At 45.5% G+C, this 17,978-nt stretch overlaps 1 long non-coding RNA gene across 12 annotated transcripts; it reads left to right on the top strand.

The window, feature by feature from the left end:
- The first annotated feature begins 951 nt into the window (after positions 1 to 951).
- LOC124487782 lies at positions 952 to 5,198 on the top strand. Of its 12 annotated transcripts, none has more exons than XR_006958537.1 (10): positions 952 to 1,211; positions 1,588 to 2,055; positions 2,162 to 2,233; positions 2,520 to 3,103; positions 3,184 to 3,224; positions 3,393 to 3,599; positions 3,753 to 3,815; positions 4,048 to 4,135; positions 4,227 to 4,287; positions 4,794 to 5,198. It is a non-coding gene; the product is annotated as an uncharacterized LOC124487782 (long non-coding RNA). The 12 variants fall into 12 exon arrangements; XR_006958538.1 differs by having other exon boundaries at positions 1,588 to 2,233; positions 2,520 to 2,559; positions 3,062 to 3,103; XR_006958540.1 differs by having other exon boundaries at positions 1,588 to 2,233; positions 2,520 to 2,559; positions 3,010 to 3,103.
- Positions 5,199 to 17,978: the final 12,780 nt, after the last annotated feature.

Raw genomic sequence — 17,978 nt, 5'->3', positions numbered from 1 at the left:
AGTCCCTTTAATTTTTTGCACATATAAAACTTTAGTTGCTTTTAAGAAAGCATTTTTTGGAGAACCTTTCCACTTAAAAAAGAGGAGGGAAAGGACTTTCTCCCTTGTTCCAGGAGTGACTATCTGGGTCAAAGTAGGTAAAACCCTCCCGTTCTGGCCAGATTATGACACTGCACACTGTGCTTTGAAATCAACACAAAGGCTCTGAGCCCAACACGTCAGTGCGTGAACACTCCAACTCACACACACACAAAAACCCAAAACCACCAAAGATTCTGGCCAGGTACAGAGGACCATCCACCATTGGCTCAGTGGTATCTCCTGGTGCAAGAATGTGCAAAAGAAATATTTTTTAAGAAAAGGGACCAAAAAAGTTCAAAGTAAAGTTATTTTACTTTGAATACAGCCGCATGAAAAAGTTTTTGCCCCCCAAGAGAATAAAAGATTAAGAAGTTTAAGAGATAAGAAATTTTAAAGAGGAGAAGTTCCTGATATTTCGCCTCATTGAGGCTTCTTCAGAGGATAAGTGTGACTGAGACAAACAGGAAGTTTAAAAAGGAGTTGGAGGGAGGGAGCTGGTCCACTTCCTGTGGATTCTGATTGGCTAACAGGACCCTCCCCTCACTCTCCCAATCAAGGTCCAATTATTCAATTTACCATCTATTGGAACTCATTAAATTAGAGTCCAATTGATACTCATTCAATTAGGACTTAATTGGTATTCACACTCCCAGTTGCAGGACCAATTAGCAGCATTGCTGATCTCAAAAACATCCAACAACCTTTCTCCCATCTGTAACTCACCAACACAATTAAAGAATGGGAAAATTTATAATAGATCAAAAGCAGAAGGCACTTGTACTAGGCTCTGGCTGGGTTAGGTTTCAGAAAGGTCTCAACCCATTACTGGGTGGGAGTTTGCGCTGGCGCAAGTACAATGTCCTTGATTGCTATGCTTTATTATTCCCTTAGAAAAAGTAAAGCAGGAAATTTGTAATCTATCAATATATAAGAAGAATTGAAGGTGTTTTTCAGGTAAGTCTTGAGGTAGGTTTTACACAATCTATTCTAAGGTGAGTACTATTGGTTCTTCTAGGTATTATTATGTATAATTTTTGTAAACAATGTTTTAACTGTTTTTCTTCTCCCTAGGAATCCATCCTTTCACCGAGAACTGTGATTGGCCGCTTGTCATCAATTCGCTCCACACGGTAAGTATTTTTGAGTATTTGTTACAGTAAAAATTAATAAGTGCAACTGTAATTTGGAGTTGGGATTCAACCATATTGCAGGGCAACCAAGCCTATCCACACAAATATAATAAATCAAAATTCATAGTATCATATTACAACAAGAAATATATATTTTAACATATATATATAAGAAAACTTGACAATATGGGAATCCCAAAAGGTCCGTATGAGCTACCGATACTCTCCAGGCGGAGTCGAACTGTATCCTCCTACCTCTACTTTACTGTATATCACAAAGGGACATGTAATACATTTTAATATTTTTCATTCAGACCCAACGGGTCGATGGTTTTCAATAAATGTATCCATGTTCTTTCTGCTTTTTGTCTTACAGCTCTGGACCAATCCTTCTGGCTTTCCAGTCCTTCAATTCTCATATTTAAAACCCCATGTGCTATAAAATGTCTATATAGGACCGTATCTTCATTCCCTCTCCTGACTTGGTATTTATGTTGTGTAAGGCGAGTTTGCATGGCGTGTTTAGTTTCCCCTATGTATAGTTTTTGGCACCTCGCACACCTAATGGCATAGACCGTATTAGGAGTCCCAAAAGCTATTTGGTTCCTAATCGGTACCCCTCTACCTGAATACCTATTCCCAATATAGGTATTCCAGTTAAAGTGATTATTTTCCTCGGGAGATACCGCCGGTTTTCCATTTAGGTTGGAATGCACCAGTCTATCCTTGAGATTCTTGTTTCTCCTATATGCAGAAATTAGTTTAAAACGCCCCAAGTCTCCCAAGTCTGCCTGGGCCTGTTGGAAATGAAGCCTCAATTGACCACCCAAACGTCCCAAAGGTTGTGAGTATGTTGTCACCACAGGTATCATTTCTTTAGCTTCCCTCTCCACCACATACCTTCCATTCACTTCGAATATTGTTCTTACTTCCTGTTTTATTTCCCTCAGGAACCGCCGAGAGTAACCCCGAGGCCTGAGGGCTTTAAACAGGATGGATGTCGCCTCCTCCACATCACTCAGGTAAGTACAAATACGATGGAATCTTATTAACTGTGATTTTACTAGTCCTCTGTAGGTATGTTTAGGATGATAGCTCTGTTTGTGAAGCAAGGCATGTCTATCGGTCTCCTTAAAGAAGACTTTTGTAGCTAAAGTTTTATTGGCTTCCAAACCGGGTATAAAGAAAACCTGTGTGTCTAAGAACTCCAGTTTTTCCTTTTGGATGTTATGTGTAATTGTAATTGTGGGATGATGAGAGTTCAAAATATCTAAAAACACTAAAAATTGCTCCATGTCCCCTTCCCAGATGCCGAAGATGTCATCCAGGTACCTAAAGTACAGCGAAGGTAGGTGAGCACACTTTAAAAAGGCTGATTCCTCCCAGCCACACATATAAAGGTTGGCGTAGGCTGGGGCAAATTTCTTGCCCATCGCCGTGCCATGGATCTGCAAATAGTGCTTTTTGTTGAACTCAAAATCATTACGAGAGAGGCTTATTTCCAATAGTTCTAAAATGTAATCGTCAGGCCGCCCAGAGACAGGGAATTTACTAAAAGCAGCTCGAACTGACTGTAAGCCCAGAGTCGTGTCTATGTTGGTATATAGAGAGTTAATGTCTATAGAAAATAGAAAGGCATCTGCAGAAACTGAAATATTCCCAACTTTCTCAACAAAATCATACGTGTCTTTAACAAAGGACGCATGTCTTTGTGAAAGTGGGTTTATGTGAAAGTCCAGAAATTCTGCGATGTTTGATGACTCCGAACCACAGTCACTAACAATAGGTCTACCACAAGGAATTTGACCAGGGACGGTCCACTTATCCAGGGCTTTATGTATCTTCGGCAGCAGATAGAACAGCCTCGGTCTTGGGACGTCCGGTCCCAACAGGTAGGTCATTTGCTTTAATGTTATTATTTTTTCCTGATACATTTTACATAGAATGTTTTTAATCATGTTTTGTGTTTCAGGTTGCATAGAGTGGAGCAGCGGCGCATAATGATTCCTGTTGGTAAGTTGTCTATCTGCCTCCAAAAGATATTGAGTCCTATCCATTATTACTATTAGTGAGCCCTTGTCTGCCGGTTTGATGACAATAGCTGGATTGTTTGCCAGAGTGTTAATGGCTTGCAGTTCTACTGTATTCAAATTATGATTTATTTCCGGTTTTGGTCTGTAGCGTTTCAAGCATTCCAGATCTTTTTGGACAAGGGTTTCAACAGGAGCTGCCACCTCCCGTGGTACCCAACTGGATGGATCAGTGAAAGGTACGTGAGGGAAGTGGCTCTCATATTTGAAATGATCTAATAATTTCAATCTCCTGTGATAGGTGTGGAGGTCCCTGCGTAGTTCCCTGCGGTCGGGCTGCTTTGGAGTAGGGATGAAGGTAAGTCCCAATTCCAGCACCCTCATCTCAACCTCACTGAGTCTGTAAGACCTCGAGAGGTTCATGATGTTAGATACGGGAGTTGTGTTGTCACACTCCTCTCCCTCTAAAAGTTTAAATGGTCCCTCCATAAATTAAAGATCCTATCGGCAGTTTCAGGTGTCCAGTGGACTGGATCGTGTTGCATCACCCGAAAGTGACGCTCTTCCAAAACAGGTAAGAAGTGGCATCTTTCAAAAATTATTGTGTTTAATTTCCTCAACAGGCTCTGCTGGTTCTTACTCAGCCGATCAGAAAAGTGGATCTGCGCCACATACACTGTGGCATGTGGGAACACCCTCTTGCAGACCCGTAATAGTCCCTGAAGCTGTTTCAGTGCAGTGTCTGGTTCCTGTTCAGAAAGACAGTTGACTAGGCCTACCGAGAGTAACACCTTCTCTGTTTCCAGGTGGGGTGTAAGCTTTGCTATTACCCCTCTCAGATGTTCACAGTTGGCTCCCGGAAAACTGTCTACTTGGATGTTAGCATCTTCAAAGGTAGGTATTTTGGAGAGATTAGAGTCTCCTACAACTATTACGGGTTTTAAGACCTCCAAGTTCCAATCATTTATTTTTCTCCGCCTGTTAGGATGTCTAACGGGTTCCCTCCGACGGGTGGACGTGGACGGCGGCTGGCAGCACGGATTCAGGTAAGTGGGATCTGGGGAATTGGGGGAGGGGGGGGGGAGGGGAGGGGAAAGGTTGGGGTTAGGAATGGAGGGGGGAGGGTTGAGGTTAGGACCAGGGGTCTGGACCAGGATAGGCCTCCCATCAGTTCCCATAGAGGCACTGGGTTTAAGGATGGAAGGGGGAGGGAAAGGGATGGGGGTGGGGGTGGGGTTGGGGTTAGGGGCAGGGGACGGAAAGGGAATAAGGGTGGGGTTGGGGTTAGGGGCAGGGGACAGGAAAGGAATAGAAGCCCCAGAAAACCCCTTAGATGAATCGGGTTGGGATGTTGGGGGCAAGATGGGGGTAGAATCCCCAACCGTCCTTGTCGTCCCATCCCGCCGTACCACTGCCAGCCCAGGACAGTTATTCTGATCCTGTGATACTGGGGAAGAAGTGATGCTATCTGTGGTAAAGGCCACCGCACCATTGACAGTCGGGGGATGCAGATTTGACCCTTCAACCTCCATCTCTGTGTCCCCCCATGGAGGACCCTGTGCAGCCTCTTCATCTGAGGAGGAATCCTCCATTCGGAGATCAAAAGAGATGGGGTTTAAAGGTGACCCCTCCAAAACCGTCCCATTCTCCCTAGGTGTTAATAGGGCCTCCCTATAGGTAAGTGGAGTAGTCTTGGTAGTAGATGTTATGGATCCTATTACCGACTGTCTAACATTGTGTACTTCCACCACAGTAGACCGTCTCGAGGACCCTGGAGTCATCCCCCCTTCCCCCCCAGGTAAGTATTTGTTCCCACGGATGGGGATGTCTTGAGGACTCAACTGAGCAACGGAGGACTGCCCAAGGGGATCCAACACAGGATGCCCCTGGCTACCTGTTGGAGGTCGTGACCTGCTCAGGTTGGACCTCTGTTTCCTAGGGGCTAGTGTCCCCTGGATGTAGGGTTAGGGTTAGGGTTAGGGTTAGGGTTAGGGTTAGGGTTGGGGTTGGGGTTGGGGTTGGGGTTGGGGTTGGGGTTGGGGTTAGGGTTAGGGTTAGGGGTAGGGTTAGGGTAGGGTTAGGGTAGGGTTAGGTTAGGGTTAGGGTTAGGGTTAGGGTTAGGGTTAGGGTTAGGTTTGGGTTAGGGTAGGGTTAAAAGAAAAACTGGATGGTCTTAAAGAGCACGGGCCTATTATTACTGTGTTGTTAAGCTAATTGAAATTGAAATGAAAAGGGTAGGAATGCAAATGGATGTGTTGTAGAATCATGTTTGTTTTTTTAAAAAAAAAACAGGTGCTGTGTGGCGCTGAATGAGTGGATGGTGTTGTGGATTTGAGGATCAAGGTAAGTGTTGTTGAAATTACTTTTTTAATGTGTCGATCTATGTGTGTGCAGGTAAATATGTGTGGGTGTATTTTACAGGTGCTGTGTGGCGATGAATAAGTGGATGGTGCTGAAGATGGAGATCAGGGTGAGTGTTGTTGCACTGTTTTCTAGTGTGTCAGTCTATGTGTCTATGTAAAGCTGTATGTGAATAAGTAAAAAGGTTAACTATGTGTGTGTGTTTATTTGGGCCTCTGTGCGAGGGTGTAGACGTATGTGTTGTGTATGGACCTGATCTGTGTGTGTGTGTGTGTGGGTGTTGTGTAGTCAGTACCAGAAGGAAGTATACATCAACAGAATTGCCATGAAAAAATATGTATACACTTTATTTATTAAATTAAACTGGTCCTGTGTGTAAAATAAGAATGTTATGTTTTCTCATTCAGTCCCAGGGGTGTAATTGTGTTCAACTGTGTGATCCATTTTCTTTCGGCATGCTTCCGCTGTCCACTGGACCACCCGGACCCCGACTCCACCCCAGATATGATGAGGTGAGTGACGGGGTGCTCCTGGAAGTGTGTGACCAGTGTTGTTTGTAGGTGTGCCCGTGAGATGTTGTTGAGGTGTTGTTTCAGCCTAGTGTCTATTGAAGCTCCGGTTTCTCCTACGTAGTGTTTATGGCAGAGTGTGCAGGTGATGATGTAAACCACATTGGAGGTTTGTAGGGTGAGGCTGTCCGGGACTGGAGCCGATGTGTGGCTATGGGGGTTTGTAATAAATTTCCTGTTTTTGTAGTGCAATGTGTGAGGTTTGGTTATTGGAGGGGGCATATTGCTGAATTTAGTATGTATGAGGATATCCTTAAGACTTTTATTTTTTCTATATGCGGAGATGATCCTATATGGTTTAAGTGGGGGGTATGTGTGTTGAGCTGTGGTGAAATTGTGTTTGAATGTATGTTGCAGTGGGCGTGTTCTATGTGAGAATGTCGTGACTAAGGGAATGATGATTTTAGGTGGATCTGGGCCAGTGCCGGTTGTGTGTGAGGTAGCCGGGGAAGTGGGAGGAAAGGTAGGGTTAAAGGGGGGGTGTGCTTCCGGGATGGGGTTAAAGGGCGGGTCCGCGGAGGTGTTAAAGGGGGAGTTGAGGTTGGGCGTGGGGTCGGGAAGGTTGGGGTTAGGGTTAAAAGTCAGGTTGGGTCTACCCGTGGAATTAAAAGGAAGGGGGGTGGGGTTGCGGGGAGGGTTGGGGTTAGGCGCGGGATCCGAGGGGTTGTGGTTAGGGTAGGGGACCAGGCTGGGTATAGTTTTGGGAGGGGGAGGAGTGGGGTTAAGGGGAGGGTGGGGTTGGTGACTATGACTACGGGTGGAATTAAAGATGGGATAGTAGCGGGGTGTTGGGTGGGGTACTGTAGCAGGGCCCTGGGAAGGTTTAGGGTTAGGAGGGGGGTTGGGGGAGGATACAGGATGCAAACCCGGTGTAGGGTAAGGGAGAGGATTTGGGGGGAAGGGGGATAGGAGGGGGAGGGGCTCTGCTGCAGGTTGTGTATGTACTGTTGCTTGTATTTGGAATGTCTGAGGTGTGTGTGATGTGTGTGTGTTGGTTGTGTGTGCATCGCTGTTTGTAGTGTTGGGTGTGTGTGTGGGCCGAGTGGGAGAGAGAGCTGCCAAAGTGTCATTTTTAATAGTGCGCAGAAACCTCTTGGAATATCCCCTTTGTCTGAGTGAGTGAAAGAGTGTTTGAATGGCTATGTGTAAATCGTCTTTGTGAGACGATATTCTATGAAACCGGATGATCTGTGATTTGACGATACCTTTAAATGTGTGCTTGGGGTGATAGCTATGTTTATGTAATAGTGCGTGTGTGTCTGTGGGTTTGAAATATACTCGTGTCTGAAGTGTCTTGTGTGTTGCGTTTATTGTGTGAAAGTAAACTGTAGTGTCCAGAAAGTGAATCTGTTGTGGGTCAATGATGTACTTCACCGTGATGGATGGATGGTGTGAGTTAAGTATGTGTATGAATTCCGTGAAATGTTTGATGTCGTGTGGCCATGCCCCTATGATATCGTCTAAAAACCTGAAGTAGAATGATGGTTGCAGTGGACACTTTGACAGCGCTTCTCTCTCCCACTCAGCCATGTAAATGTTGGCATATGCGGGGGCAAACTTTTTGCCCATAGCCGTACCCATCGTCTGCAGATAATGTTTATTGTTAAATAAGAAATCATTATTATCTAAGCTAATTTGTAATAACTGTAAAATGTCCTGATCCGGTCTTTTGTTATCTGGGTGCTTATGAAATAGGGATTTGACAGCCTGCACACCCATTGTGGTGTTAATGTTGGTGTACAGGCTGTCCACATCGATGGTAAAGATGTGTGTGTGGGAGGGAACGGCTATGGGCTTGAGCTTTTCTAAAAAGTGATATGTGTCTTTAAGATAACTGGGGTGCCGGGTGGATAAGGGGTTGATGTAGTAGTCGATGTATTCCGAGATGTTATAGGACTCGCTGTTACAATCGGATACTATGGGTCTGCCAGGAGGAACTTCAAAGGGAATGGTCCAGGTGTCCGGTTCTTTGTGGATCTTGGGAAGTAAGTAAAAGAGTCTTTGTCGTGGGGTGTCCGGTCCGTATAGGTAGTCCCGTTGCTTAGCTGTAATGTAGCGTCTGTCATAAAGTGATTTGATGATAGTCCTAAGTTTCACCTGTGTCTGTGGTTGTATGCTATCCGGTATGATTTTGTAATGTCTGATGTTGTTTAACTGCCTATTTGCTTCAAAAATGTACTGGTGGTTATCTAAGATGACTATTTTGGATCCTTTGTCCGCTGGTTTGATGACTATGTGTGGGTTGTTTTTGAGTGTTTGTAGTGACTCTCGGAGTGTGGTAGTGAGGTTGTCCTGTCTGTCCGTCTGTGTGTTATGGTCTCGTAAAGTCCTTCTGTCCGCCTTGATGAGGGTCCTGATGTGGTGGTCCACCTGGGAGAGTTTAGGCTCCCAGGTGGAAGGATTGATGAAGGGCAGGTGGTTATCGCTCTCTGTATAGTCAAAGTAGTCCAGTATTTTAAGTCGTCTGTGATATTTGTGGATGTCCCTTTGAAGTTCCTCCTGGTCAAAAGTGGTGGGACGGGGCACAAAGGTGAGGCCTCTCTCCAGAAGTGCTACTTGTGTTGGTGATGGGTGAAATGTTTTGGACAGATTCAAAATGTTAGAATTGGATGGTAGTGGTGAATGAGGGAGCTGGGGGGCGGGGGGAGGAGGGGGGGCCCTAGATGTATGTGTCGTTGGTAAATGTGTGACAATGTTAAAGGTGTCTGGGTTGTGAGTATGAGTAATTATAAATTTAACTGTGAACACCAGTGTGCAAATATTGCTGCTGCTGTTTCTGGTGTCCAGTGAATGTTGTCCCTATTAGTGTAGAATGCATCATGAGGTATTTCATACAGTGTGGGTAGGTGTTTGCTGATGTAACTATTTATGATCTTAATGTTTTGTTTATGTTGTGGAGTGAGAAGTGGTGAGTGGCTTATGATGGGGACGTAGATGGTGGCGTTAGGGAAGGTGCTCTTGGCTTCCCTGTACATGTTGCCTAATTGTTTGAGTGATGTCTGGTATGGGTCGAGATCCTTATTGTTGAGACCCACCGAGAGGACCACCACCTCTGTGTGTGGGTGTACCTGTGTTTTTTCCAGTACCTTTTGGAAATGGTGAAAGGTGGCCCCGGGGTAGCTATCCACCTGTGCCCTAGGGTTCTGGAAGGGGGGAATCCTATTTAAGTTGGAATCCCCGATGAACAGATGGGACTTTATGCCTTTAATGTTCCAGTCCGCCACCTTGCGTGCGGGCCGGGCTATGTGATAAGTCGGTGTGACTAGTGCTTGGGTGTGTTGGGGGGTGCTAGGGTCTTGTGACCGGAGTTGAGAAGTGTGTGTTGGCTGTAGGGATGTGCGTGTTGAGGCGCCGAGTTTCGGAGAGTCCCCTACAGGCTCCTTGGTAGGGTGGAAAGGGGAGGGCTCAGAGTAGGCTTTTACCAAAGGTGATTTGCCTTTTGGTTGCCCTTTCATCATGTTATTTGCCTGCAATAAGGGCCTGTTTTTTGGGGGACTCTCCTGTTCGGCGCCTGGGGAAGGTGGGAAGAAAGAAGGGGTTAAAGGGTGTTTAGTGGTGTTTGGGACCAGATTCAGATGGATGGGGGAAGATGATGAGGGGGAGTATCGGTGACCTACAGGGGAGGGGAAGCTTGTCTCTGTGGAGAAAGCTCCCCGTGCATGTGTCTGTGTGTTAGAGGGGGAGAAGGTGTGTTTTTTGAAGTGGGACTGTGTGAGGGACTTAGTGGCTAGTGTTGGGGGGGTCCTGCGTCCGCTGGCCAGAAGGGGGATCTGAGATGTACGTGTGGCTAAATTGAGTGTGTATTTGTATGTGTGAGAGGGTCTAGAGAGGATTGGGATTTCTGGGGATGTGTGTGTGTTGAAAGATGGAATGTCAGTGTTGTGTTGTTCTGCAAGTGTTTCTATGTGTATGTTAATTGTCTCTTTTGTAGGTGTGCTCATGACTGCCTGATGTGACGGTGAGGCTGGCAAGGTGGCGGACTGGACGATCGGCAAAGGTAAGTGCTGTGTTGTGCTCTGATGTGCAGGCGAAGCTGATGCTGTGTGTTCTATGGGTGGATGTTGTGTGGGTGAGTGTGTTGTGGTGTTGTTGGTTGTGCGTGTGGTAGGTGGCTGTGGAGAGTGTAAGTGTTGTGTAGTGTTTTTGTATGTGTGCAGTGTATGTTGTGTAGTGCTGTTGTCTGTGTGTGGTGTGTGTGTTGTGGTGTTGTTAGCTATGTGTGTTGTAATTTGTTGTGGAGAGACTAATTGTAGTGCATGCGGTGAGTGTTGTGTAGTATTGTTGGTTGTAGGTGATGTATGAGGTATAGTGTTGTGTGGTGTGTCTTGTGTAGTGTTGTTGGCTGCATGTGGTGTACTTGTGTGTGGTGCAGTGTTGTTGACTGTATGTGGTGTGTGTTGTGTAATACTGTTGGCTGTATGGGATGTGTGAGGTGTGGTGTTGTCTACTATGTGTGTTGTAATTTGCTGTTGAGCGAGTGACTGTGGTGTATGTGGTGTGTGTTGTGTAGTGTTGTTGGATGCAGGTGATGTGTGTGGTGGTGTGGTGTTATTGGCTATGTGTATTGTAGCTTGCTGTAAAGAGGAGGACTGTGGTGTGTGTAGTGCATGTTGTGTAATGTTGTTGGCTGTGTGTGGTGTGTTCGGTGTAGTCTTGTTTACTATGTGTGTTGTAGTTTGCTGTTGAGGGTCTGACTGAGGTGTATGTGGTGTGTGTTGTGTGGTGTTGTGCGCTGTATGTGGTGTGTGGGGTGTAGTGTTGTTGGCTATGTGTACTGTAGTTTGCTGTTGAGGGGAGGACTGTAGTGCATGTGGTGCGTGTTGTGTAGCGTTGTTGGCTGTATGTGATGTGTGTCGTGTAGTTTTGTGGACTATGTGTGTTGTAGATTGCTGTTGGGAGAGAGAGTGTGGTGCATTGTTGTGGACTGTATTGACCCCTGAATGCGATGGGAGATCAGTTGTATGTACAATAGGTGATGGAGGTGCAGGTGCCTGTGATGTAATCGTGTGTATGGAGGTGTTGGATGGCTGTTGGCTAGGTGTCCGTGCTTTACAAATGTCTGCATATGTCCTGCGTGACTGTTGAGTGGGTGTGTGTGATGTAGGGATGGCTGTATATGTAGTAGTAGTAGTGGTAGTAGTGTGTGGCTGGTGTGTAGGTGGATCTGTTGTGCGAGTAACCATATGTGTAGTGGTTGGCTGCAGAATGGGTGGTTGTGGTGTTGGAATGGTCCTATGAGCCTGTTTGTGTTGTGTGGCTGAGGGGAGCTGTAAAAGTGTCTCTACTGTTGTGATGGTTGTGTCTGTGAGTCTGTGTGTGTATCTTTTCTGTGCCCAACCCATGGCTATGTGTAGTGCAGTGGTGTTTAAAGTGGGTGCTGTCGGGATGAGTGTCTGAATGGTCTTATTGTAATGTGTCTGTAGGATGTCCAGGTTATTGTTCATCCATGATGTGGTGTTTTGTGAGACTAACTCTGTGGTGTGTTCTGTAGGTGAAGAGGGTCTGATAAAAGAAGTGAGTTTCCCCACCTGCCTCATCATGCCTCTTGGGTGAGTCTTGGTTAAAATGGCTGTGTTCATGATTTCACCATGGTGGACCGCCTGTATGATTTTAAAATACAGCTTGGCCGCCTGTCTGGTGGCCTCGTCTGGTGCCTGACCAGTGGCTCCACCGTGGTATGTGCTGTGTGTCTGAGTGTTATGTGTACCTGCATGAGTGTTGTGTGCCTGACTATTATGTCTCTGAGTGTTATGTGTGTTTGCATGAGTGTTGTGTGCCTGAGTGTTATGCCTCTGAGTGCTATGTGTGTCTGTATGAGAGTTGTGTGCTTGAGTGTTATGTCTCTGAGTGTGGTGTGTGTCTACATGAGTGTTGTGTGCCTGGGTGTTATGTCTCTGAGTGTTGTGTGTGTCTACATGAGTGTTGTGTGTTTGAATGTTGTGTGGTTGCACCCTAGGTGGAGCAGTTTGTCGTGGGTGTATGTTGTAGGCCTGTGTGTTGTAGGGCTGAATGTTGTGTGTGTGAGCATTGTGGCCTTGTGTGTTATATGTCTGAGCTTGGCGAGCTTGAGTGTATTGCAAATGAGTGTTGCGTGGGTGTATGTTGTGTGTCTGGGCGTTATGTGGATGAATGTGGTAATCATGTGTTTGAGTGTGGTGATAGTGCGTTTGAATGGGAGGATATGGTGTTCTGTTATACATGTGTGATGCTCTAGGTGGTGGATGAAACTGTAAGTGAATGTTGTGTGAGTGGGGGTTATGTGTGAAGCTATTATGTGTCTGGGCGTTATGTGGGTGAAAGTTATGTGTAAGGTTATTATGTATCTGGGTGTTATGTGATTGAGTATAGGTGTGTGGTGCTCTGAATGGTGGATGGGTCTGTAGATGTAAAAGGGGTGGCCGGCCCAGTAAAGAAGGCCTGGCTACACTGCTAAAACCGCTATCTGATCTATGGGTGTGCTCTCCTGACTTGAGACGCACAGGTGGTTTAGCCCTAGCATGGTACATGTTTCAAAATCAGAATGGGTGATCTGAACAGCTGTGGTGTGTTAATAAGCTGCCCAGATCGGGCCCTTACCGCCTTTTTGAAGTTGTTGAGTTCAGGAGGCGTAGATGGTGGATTAGGCCAGTATTGATGTCCTCTTCTCTCTCTCTCTCCCCAGGTCCAGGTCCAGTGCTCGGTTTCCGAATGGAAATTTAAAAAGGTTAGTGTTCCTGGTGTAGGTAAAAAAGGCCCGGGCCTGTAGGCAGAGATTAAAAAGAGTAAAACAATCCTGGGGAATTCTTCTGGTGGCAGGGAGTCTAAAAGGGAGCCCTCCCCAAACTGATTTTAAAACTGTATTTTATTAGCTTTAAAAACAAAGTATCAAGTCCAAAATGCTTAGGGATAAAACCAAAATGTGCATCGACAAGTTTGTCCCGACGTTTCGCAGAAAATTCTGCTTCCTCAGGGGAGATAGGCTCCCAGGAGAACACACCACTTTTATTAACTAGCACCCAAGGGAGAGGGGAGTACCCCCCTCCCAAGGGTGCATCTAATTGGCCCTACCTGATTGGATAAAATATTCTGTCCCTAATACTATACCTCCTTCTAATTGGTTGTCTAGGTTTCCTCTTTATTGTGATTGGTCCTTTTGAATTTTGGGGTTAAGTGTTGGTACTTTTCCATCCCTTTACTAAAAACTTTCCACTGTGTGTGTGTGAATATGTTAAGAATGTGTCAGTGTGTGTGTGTGTGTCATATGCAATGCATTGTGGGAGATGTAGTTGTAAAACGATGGGGATAAGAACCCAAACCAAAGAGATATAACTGTAACTCAAAAAACCATGTGGATGTGTGCTGTAAGTGTAGGGAACCTCCTAAAATATGTATTCAATAAAATGGTAGGAATTAAAGCCCAAACCACTCCAGTACCACTTGTAAAAACTTGCAACCACAGTTATAAATATGTGAGTGAAATGTCAGTGTACCTGTGGTGTATATGTAATTAAAAGAGTGTGTGCTATATGGTGTAAAAGGTCTGTAGTATCATGTGGGTGGATGATAGGAAATATCTTGTGTATAATGATAGGGATATGGTGAATGTACTGTATGTTGATGTAAATCGGTGATGGTAGAAAATGTGCTAAAAAATCTTTAAAGGATTGTGTATTTGTATTTGTTTTGTAGTCATGGGCATGATGAGGCAGGTACTAAAAGATTAAAACATGAATAAAAATACGAAAACAATTTTTATACAAGATGGGGAAACTACACAACTACCCTGTAAAACATTGCGCAGTCATCTAGTTTCTCTTGTTCTAGCAGATGCAGTTGATAAATGTGTCCACTAGATGCCGCCATTTTGTCCCATGTTTATTGGTAAGTGCATTTGTAAAAGTGTGATAAGTATGGTGTAGGTGCTACTAGCTTGTTCCAAATGTTCAGTCTATTATGATAATCCTAATGTGTGTCTGTGTATGTGATGCATGTGGTGTAAATGGTGTACTTAATAGAGAGTTAGCTGATCAATGTCTTATGGTCTGTATCCAGTAAATGTGATGTTAGAGATGATGTTGTGCTTGGTGTATGGAGTGTATGCGGTGTCTGTCTTGTGTGCGTGTCAGTGTATATTAGTTTGTATATTACTGATATGTGTAGGTGTATTGTAATGTTCTTGTCCATGCTGAGTGTAACATGTGTATTACTGGTATGATATGTGTGGGTGTAGTGTAGTGTTCCTATCCATGATAGGTGTAGTTGGTATATAACTGATATGTGTAGGTGTAGTGTGGTGTAATGTTCCTATCCATGATGTGTGTAGTAGGTATGTTGCTGATATGATGTGTGTGGATATAGTGTAATGTTCCTATCCATGAAGAGTGTAGTATACATGTTATTGATATGATGTCTGTAAGTGTAGTGTACTGTTTCTGTCCATGATGGATGTAGTGTTATGTTACTGATATCATATGTGAGTGTATCCACTGTGTACGATGTGTGTGCATATGCATGCTAGTGTGTTGGTGTGTTTATGGTCATGATGTGTGGGATGTGTGGCATGTTCTATCGTGTGTCCCTTGCGTAGTGTTGTAGGTCTGTAATGTGTCCGTGTGCTGCTGGATGGAAGAAGCTGACACTGTGGGGTTGGAAATTCATACACATGCAACAGCTTCAACAGTACAAAGACCAACAAAAACATCACAGCACTCATAATGTTCATCCCATGGCTATACGGGATCCCAGAAGTTCATTGTTGTAAGAATAGTATCTAAGACACAGGTGGGCCCCCCGGGGGGGGCCTTCACTACAGTTGTTGTGGATGTTGTTTTGTTCTCAGTGGGTCCCAACATGGTGGTCAGTGGACAGCGGGTCCTTCTTATGTGGTATGGTGAGAGTGAGTGTAAATACTGAACTAAGGCTAAACAACAGAAATAATGGCTCTGGCAGGGTTAGGTTTGGGTTAGGGTAGGGTTAAAAGAAAAACTGGATGGTCTTAAAGAGCACGGGCCTATTATTACTGTGTTGTTAAGCTAATTGAAATTGAAATGAAAAGGGTAGGAATGCAAATGGATGTGTTGTAGAATCATGTTTGTTTTTTTAAAAAAAAAACAGGTGCTGTGTGGCGCTGAATGAGTGGATGGTGTTGTGGATTTGAGGATCAAGGTAAGTGTTGTTGAAATTACTTTTTTAATGTGTCGATCTATGTGTGTGCAGGTAAATATGTGTGGGTGTATTTTACAGGTGCTGTGTGGCGATGAATAAGTGGATGGTGCTGAAGATGGAGATCAGGGTGAGTGTTGTTGCACTGTTTTCTAGTGTGTCAGTCTATGTGTCTATGTAAAGCTGTATGTGAATAAGTAAAAAGGTTAACTATGTGTGTGTGTTTATTTGGGCCTCTGTGCGAGGGTGTAGACGTATGTGTTGTGTATGGACCTGATCTGTGTGTGTGTGTGTGTGGGTGTTGTGTAGTCAGTACCAGAAGGAAGTATACATCAACAGAATTGCCATGAAAAAATATGTATACACTTTATTTATTAAATTAAACTGGTCCTGTGTGTAAAATAAGAATGTTATGTTTTCTCATTCAGTCCCAGGGGTGTAATTGTGTTCAACTGTGTGATCCATTTTCTTTCGGCATGCTTCCGCTGTCCACTGGACCACCCGGACCCCGACTCCACCCCAGATATGATGAGGTGAGTGACGGGGTGCTCCTGGAAGTGTGTGACCAGTGTTGTTTGTAGGTGTGCCCGTGAGATGTTGTTGAGGTGTTGTTTCAGCCTAGTGTCTATTGAAGCTCCGGTTTCTCCTACGTAGTGTTTATGGCAGAGTGTGCAGGTGATGATGTAAACCACATTGGAGGTTTGTAGGGTGAGGCTGTCCGGGACTGGAGCCGATGTGTGGCTATGGGGGTTTGTAATAAATTTCCTGTTTTTGTAGTGCAATGTGTGAGGTTTGGTTATTGGAGGGGGCATATTGCTGAATTTAGTATGTATGAGGATATCCTTAAGACTTTTATTTTTTCTATATGCGGAGATGATCCTATATGGTTTAAGTGGGGGGTATGTGTGTTGAGCTGTGGTGAAATTGTGTTTGAATGTATGTTGCAGTGGGCGTGTTCTATGTGAGAATGTCGTGACTAAGGGAATGATGATTTTAGGTGGATCTGGGCCAGTGCCGGTTGTGTGTGAGGTAGCCGGGGAAGTGGGAGGAAAGGTAGGGTTAAAGGGGGGGTGTGCTTCCGGGATGGGGTTAAAGGGCGGGTCCGCGGAGGTGTTAAAGGGGGAGTTGAGGTTGGGCGTGGGGTCGGGAAGGTTGGGGTTAGGGTTAAAAGTCAGGTTGGGTCTACCCGTGGAATTAAAAGGAAGGGGGGTGGGGTTGCGGGGAGGGTTGGGGTTAGGCGCGGGATCCGAGGGGTTGTGGTTAGGGTAGGGGACCAGGCTGGGTATAGTTTTGGGAGGGGGAGGAGTGGGGTTAAGGGGAGGGTGGGGTTGGTGACTATGACTACGGGTGGAATTAAAGATGGGATAGTAGCGGGGTGTTGGGTGGGGTACTGTAGCAGGGCCCTGGGAAGGTTTAGGGTTAGGAGGGGGGTTGGGGGAGGATACAGGATGCAAACCCGGTGTAGGGTAAGGGAGAGGATTTGGGGGGAAGGGGGATAGGAGGGGGAGGGGCTCTGCTGCAGGTTGTGTATGTACTGTTGCTTGTATTTGGAATGTCTGAGGTGTGTGTGATGTGTGTGTGTTGGTTGTGTGTGCATCGCTGTTTGTAGTGTTGGGTGTGTGTGTGGGCCGAGTGGGAGAGAGAGCTGCCAAAGTGTCATTTTTAATAGTGCGCAGAAACCTCTTGGAATATCCCCTTTGTCTGAGTGAGTGAAAGAGTGTTTGAATGGCTATGTGTAAATCGTCTTTGTGAGACGATATTCTATGAAACCGGATGATCTGTGATTTGACGATACCTTTAAATGTGTGCTTGGGGTGATAGCTATGTTTATGTAATAGTGCGTGTGTGTCTGTGGGTTTGAAATATACTCGTGTCTGAAGTGTCTTGTGTGTTGCGTTTATTGTGTGAAAGTAAACTGTAGTGTCCAGAAAGTGAATCTGTTGTGGGTCAATGATGTACTTCACCGTGATGGATGGATGGTGTGAGTTAAGTATGTGTATGAATTCCGTGAAATGTTTGATGTCGTGTGGCCATGCCCCTATGATATCGTCTAAAAACCTGAAGTAGAATGATGGTTGCAGTGGACACTTTGACAGCGCTTCTCTCTCCCACTCAGCCATGTAAATGTTGGCATATGCGGGGGCAAACTTTTTGCCCATAGCCGTACCCATCGTCTGCAGATAATGTTTATTGTTAAATAAGAAATCATTATTATCTAAGCTAATTTGTAATAACTGTAAAATGTCCTGATCCGGTCTTTTGTTATCTGGGTGCTTATGAAATAGGGATTTGACAGCCTGCACACCCATTGTGGTGTTAATGTTGGTGTACAGGCTGTCCACATTGGGTTAGGGTTAGGGTTAGGGTTAGGGTTAGGGTTAGGGTTAGGGTTAGGGGTCGGGGTCGGGGTCGGGGTCGGGGTCGGGGTCGGGGTCGGGGTCGGGGTCGGGGTCGGGGTCGGGGTCGGGGTCGGGGTCGGGGTCGGGGTCGGGGTCAGGGTCAGGGTCAGGGTTAGGGTTAGGGTTAGGGTTAGGGTTAGGGTTAGGGTTAGGGTTAGGTGTGGTAGTAATAACGAGGAAACACCCTGTGGGACCCCGACGGGACCACAGTACTGGTGAGACCCCATTTAGGCACGCGCACCTGAAACCCAACTCACTCCGTCCCCC

This window comes from Hypomesus transpacificus, unplaced genomic scaffold, assembly GCF_021917145.1.
Source record: "Hypomesus transpacificus isolate Combined female unplaced genomic scaffold, fHypTra1 scaffold_100, whole genome shotgun sequence".
NCBI classification, from domain to species: domain Eukaryota; kingdom Metazoa; phylum Chordata; class Actinopteri; order Osmeriformes; family Osmeridae; genus Hypomesus; species Hypomesus transpacificus.
Note: the sequence above shows the minus strand (reverse complement) of the source record. Positions and strands in the feature narration are given on the sequence as shown.